Source organism: Lutra lutra, chromosome 2 (assembly GCF_902655055.1).
Source record: "Lutra lutra chromosome 2, mLutLut1.2, whole genome shotgun sequence".
NCBI classification, from domain to species: Eukaryota; Metazoa; Chordata; class Mammalia; order Carnivora; family Mustelidae; genus Lutra; species Lutra lutra.
This window is the reverse complement of record NC_062279.1, coordinates 68,270,940-68,276,939: the sequence shown is the minus strand read 5'-3', so window position 1 is coordinate 68,276,939 and position 6,000 is coordinate 68,270,940.

Below are 6,000 nucleotides of genomic sequence, written 5' to 3'. Positions count from 1 at the left end.
TTAGAATTTCAGCTCTACCACTTGACACCATCGGCGTCACCTTGGGCTTATTACCTAACCAATCTCAGAAGTGCTACCCCATAGGGCTGGCGAAAGCATCAAATGCGAGAGGACACGTCGATGAGAGCCCCTTCCTGGGTCTGCCTGGTAACAGATGAGTCACGTGCATATTTCCTGCTTTAGTGTCCAGCCTTGTTTATGAAGTCCACGGTGCTGTATTTGCTCCACCGAGGGTCTGCCTCAGCCATTTTTCAGTAATAGGAACAAAATTTTCACTTTAACAGAAATTCATCTTCTTTTAAGAGAGACATGGGAGGGGTAGAGGGAGAGAGAGAATCTTAAGCAGGCTCCATGCCCAGTGCAGAGCCTGAGGCAGGGCTCCATCCCACGACCCTGAGAACATGACCTGAGCCAAAGTCACAAGTCAGGTAGTTAACCTCCTGTGCCACCCAAGCACCCCAACATAGATTCATATAGTTATGATTTATCTCCCCATTTAAGCTAATGTAACTCATAAGTTATCATTCTCTGTTCCTATGATTTTCTTTGGTAGAGTAAGTCATGTAAACAACAGCACAACACTCTACTTTGGGTCCTTTGATTAGCTGTTCTGGTAGCTATTTTCAGAGCTTGGCACTGTCTGTGCTCCTGTCACTTAGGCTTAACAGCTGGCCTTGAGGTTTCACGTTGTAAATATAGGGAATATGGCCAAAAAAGGCTACTTATTTTTCTTCTTGCTTAAGATGGGATGAATTTAGAAACCAATGGAGAATACCAACTACTCTACATGTCTTTATCATTAAACAGCTTCCCATTTATTTGGAAGCACAGAGGCCTTGGAGAAAAAAAAAGTTAAACAGTTTAATTTCTTCGGAAAAAAAAACAAAAACAAAAAACCCCTTTAGTTTTTGGAGTAGTTCAATTCTCCCAGCTCCTGGTGAGGAACTGAAGAATGAAGGTTCAGAGAGACCTCAGGGCCTGGCCTAGTACTATTGCCATGCCCATGGAGCCAGGGGGCACATTCTTCCCATGCTCCCTACTAAAACTGAGACCCCAAACCCAGAAATACTTATATTCCTTACTGAGTTGAAAGGCGGAGATTTGGGGTTAAAGTTTGTGAACCTTAGGGTGCCTGGGTGGTTCAGTTGGTTTAGCGTCTGTCTTTGGCTCAGATCATAATCCCTGGGTCCTGGGATTGAGTCCCACATCGGACCCTCTGCTCAGCAGGGAGCCTGCTTTTCCTTCTGCCTGCTGCTTCCCCTGTTTGTGCTCTCTCTCGCTCTCTCCTTCAAAAAAATAAATACAATCTTAAAAAGAAAAAAAAAGTTTGTGAACTTTCTACCTTCCAAAGCTGTGTAATCCAAATATGGTCATCATTTGCCTCCTGTTCCCCTTTAAATTTACATTCCAGTTAATAAAAGGAAATCAAGTTAAAACCCCAGTTCCTCAGTTTCACTGGCCACATCTTCAAAAGCTCAGTAGCCACATGTGGCTAGTACTACCCACATTGAGCAGCTCAGATGTCCGACAAATTCATCGTCACAGAAAGAGTTGTTCAACAGTGCTGTTCTAGAGCCTTCTACCTAAAGGGGGGTTGTTGCCAATGAGAGGCACTGCAGCATGTATGCCATTTCTCACAGTTCTAAAACTGTTTTTTTCAGAGGAGGAGCTTGGCGACAGGCGCTGCCAGTGGTGAACCCTCCCTGGGTCTCCTTTTTTGAGGGCTTGCTGTTTGGCACCCCAGCCTCTCTAATGATTATAGAAAGCTACAGACAACAATGAGTCCGGGGGCAATTGGTGATAGTCCTTTGCTCCAAATATGTGTATACCTGAATTCAGGCGTGTGTCCCAGTCAGTGGCCAAAGGACAATCTCTAATACCTCCAAGAAATGTTGCCCTGAAAGCGTTTACTGTCCCAAGCAGAGTCCCGCTTCCAGCATTGCCCTGGTAAAAAGTCCTAGTATCCACCCCAAACGGAAAAGATGAGGGATCATCTGGTTTCTGCAAGGCCAAGGGTTGGCTTTACATTTGCTCCTTTTATATTGGTTCAGAGAAGTGTCCAAATATGGAATGGGATGCTCTGTATTCTCCAACTTCCCGGGGAGGTTTCTATTTTATATGTTTCAGTACATAAAAATATACAAACTAAATGCTATCACTATTGTCTCTCTGTGTCCCCGAATCCAGCTGACCTTCACTTTTCTGAATTCTCTGCCTCTCTGGAGGCTTTGGCACGGGGACAGATCCCTCACTGTAGTACCCGCATGGTGCCTTTGAAGCCTAAAACAATCTTTTTTCCTGGTCCCAAAATAGCACCACTGTGATTACCCCTGATGCCCCGGCTGTCTTTATCCCAGGTCTGGCTCTGCCTTCTCCTTATCTAGATAACGACTGGCACATGGAACGTTGTATCTTTTTTGCTCCCAATTTCACACTTTTCCTCACATACTTTGTTAATAAACACATGACCATCCACGGAGCTCTTCCCACATGCCCGAAACAGTGGTGAGTGCTTTCCCTGTGTTACCCGCATTTCATTTCACCCCCTGCTCAGCTACCTCCTCCTTCTGAGCCACTGTTACCTCTCACCTGGACCACTGCAGATGCTTCCTAACACATGTCCTTTCCTCTGTCCTTGTTGCCTTTGGTCTGTGCTCAGGCGAGCAGCCAGAAGGAGCCTATTCAAACGTGAGTCAGGTCATGTCCTTGCCCACGGCTCCAGCATGCTCTCTTCCGACTCAGAGCCCAGGGCAAATGGCCTAGAATACCCTAAGCGATCTGTGCCCCATGTGTGCCCTGTCACTGTCCTGACCGCATCTCCTACCACTTACCCCTCCTTATTCTGAGCCAGCCACACTGGCCTTAGGGCCTTTGCACTTGGTTTTCTCCCTGCCAGATGTCCATGTGGCTTGCTCCTTTGCCTCCTTCAAGTCTCTCTTTATTTAAGTACCGCTTTCCCGTGAGGGCTTCCCCAGCCACGCTATTTAAAATCACACACACACATACACATACACACACATATGTCATCTCCATAGCACTTAACACCATTAATCGGTCCTATATTGAGCTGACTTATTGTCAGTCTTCTCAAATGATGAATCTAAGCTCTACAAGAATAGGACTTTTGTCTATTTCATTTACTGGCATATTCCCAGCACCTGGCACATTTTAAGGTACTCAGTAAGTATTTTTGAATAAGTGAACGAACTCTCTGAGATCTGTAGTCAACTCCCATTTTGTGGGTGGGGAAACTGAAGTGTATGGTTAAGCGACTGGCCTGCCATCATGCGGCTGGTCCTTCAGACCCTAAAACTCATGTGCTTCAGCCCAACACGTGCAACAGCCCGTGACAATGACTAACATCCCATCAGTGCCCTCTGGAGGGGCCCCGCCAGCCCTCACCTTGCACCTGCTCCCCTGCCCACTCATGTGTTCAAGCAGAGGACTTCTGCAGTGTGTCAGCCTCGATGAAAGCAAGTTCAGCAAATTCCACAGATGCCAGCTATCGTCAGGCAGAACTTCCAGAAATGGCAGCATCTCTTTCCCTTTCGGTCCAGAAAAGCTCAAAAAAATGCAGATTCTCCAAAGACTCGGGTGCAAGCTCACTGTCCTCTTGGGTAGCCTGATACTAGGTAAGCTATCTATTAAACAGAGCTGGGAATAATGAGGGAAACCTTTGATTTTGACCCAGAACAGAGGGTGAGGAGTTCAGCAAATAAAGCCTGGCCTGTTAGCCAATTTCTCATTGTTGTGGTGAAGAGGTTGCATATTAAATTTAATTTTGATAAGCTATGTAGAGGAGAAGGAAATGTGTTTTAAATATTAGCTAGTGAACAGCTAGAACAAAACAAACTTTTTTAAAGAATGGATTTGGAACTATCGGTACACTTTTTTTTTTAGGTTTCTCTTTTTTTAATTGTGGTAAAAGCCACATAACATAAAATTCACCATCTTAGCCATTTTTAAGTGTACAGTTCAGTAATGGTAAGTATAGACACACTGTTGTGCAGCCAATCTCCAGAACTTTCTCATCTTGTGGATCCTAGCAGCTCTCCATTCTCCCCTCCCCCAGCCCCAATGACCACCATTCGACTCTTAGTTTCTGTGAACTCGACTACTCTAGATACCTCATAGAGCGGAATGAGGAATAGCAACAGCACGAGTCTTTTTGTGCCTTGTTGATTTCACTTAACATAATGCCTTCAAGTTTCACCCATGTGGTAGCATAGGTATGTTTTTAAAACCAACTTTTGAGCCCGCTTCCCTTGATTAGGCTGGAGGTAAAGTCTGGGGACTATTTTTAGAGATGCTTATCTTTTCATAAGCATTTTGTCTGCATTTATGATGTGTAAAAATAATGCTTTGTTTACAACCACCCTGTTCAAATGGTTGAGGCGTGCCACAGAGTGGTACTTTTCCATTTAATTTTACTTTTTCCATTAAAATAAAATCATTTATTAAAACAATCGTCCATAAATAGAGAACACTATTTAAATAAGATACACAGTGTAGGGCATGTTTTTGTGCAGTGGTTCTGACTGTCTCCAGGAATCCTGGATCCTCTGATGCATGTCAGGGCCACTGAGGAAGGGTCTGGGAGGACTGAACTTTGACCCTAGTCCCCTAGTTTTGTTCAGAGCAGCTCTAGTTGCAAATCTCATGTTGTGGGGTCCTACATGATATTTTATTTCAATAAAAAAGTTTCCATAGTGTGGTGACATCATTGTTGCCCAGCAAATATTCTGATTCTCCCTTCCCCTTCCCACCCAAGCCCAGGCACTTGGTAGAGTTGTAGTTCTTGACTTTCTGATGATTGGGTAGAGCTTTGGGACTAATTTTGGCCAGTGAGGGTATCATAACGTTTAATTCCTAATGCAAATCCCTCCAGACCACCCCACTTCTGTCTTTTCCCTTTGCCATTATGGATTTCATGTTTGCGTCCTCCCAAAATTCAGATATTGAATCCCCAATCCTCAAGGTGATGCTGTTTGGGATGGGGCCTATGGGCGATAATTGGATCATGAGAGTGGAACCTTCATGGTGGGACTGATGCTTTCATAAGAAGAGACAGGAGAGAGAGTATCTCAGCTCAGGGCCATGTGAGGGCATGGCAAGAAGACACCATCTATGAACCAGGAAGAGAGAGTTCTCCTCAGACACTGGATCTTCCAGCACCGTGATCTTGAACTCTCTGGCCTCCAGAACTGTGAGGAATAAAGATTTGTTGCTTAAGCCACTGAACTTGTGGTATTCTGTTATAGCAGCCCACACAGAGGCATAGGGTTACTGGCAATGCAGTGGCTACTACTGTATCAGCATGGGTCCCAGAATGAGTATGAGGAGGATAACACAGAGAAGAGGTTTCAGCCAGTTCAAAATATTCAGCATGAGCTAAGAATAATTATTTTTTGTCTTAAGCCACTAACATTTCCGGGTTGATTTGTTACTAACCCCGCCTATCTTGACTGATACACATAGTTTTTGAAAGTGAGAAAACCACCATTTTGGAGATATCTAAATGCTGCTGCAGAGTAAGATAGCTCTTCACTAACTTGGAAGTCTTTTTTTCCTTTTTTTTTTTTTTTAAAGATTTTATTTATTTGACAGAGATCACAAGTAGCCAGAGAGGCAGGCAGAGAGAGGAGGAAACAGGCTCCCCACTGAGCAGAGAGCCTGATGTGGGGCTCGGTCCCAGGACCCTTGGGATCATGACCTGAGCCGAAGGCAGAGGCTTTAACCTACTGAGTCACTTCCTAACTTGGAAGTCTTTTTAAACATTGCTTAATCCAGTCTTGTTTTCTGTGGTTTTAGGTTGGGCTGGGGTTTATGTTTTCTTCCTCTTAGATGCTCACGCCACACTTGACTGGTACTCAAGGAATTTTAGGAGTTTCACCAAGTAGTTAACTTTTGTAACTTTTCTGCTGCTGCAGATTTTAATTTTTTTCCAGGAAAGGAATCTTTTGATTACCACAGGTTTTCTCATTCAGCAGTGCTACTAAT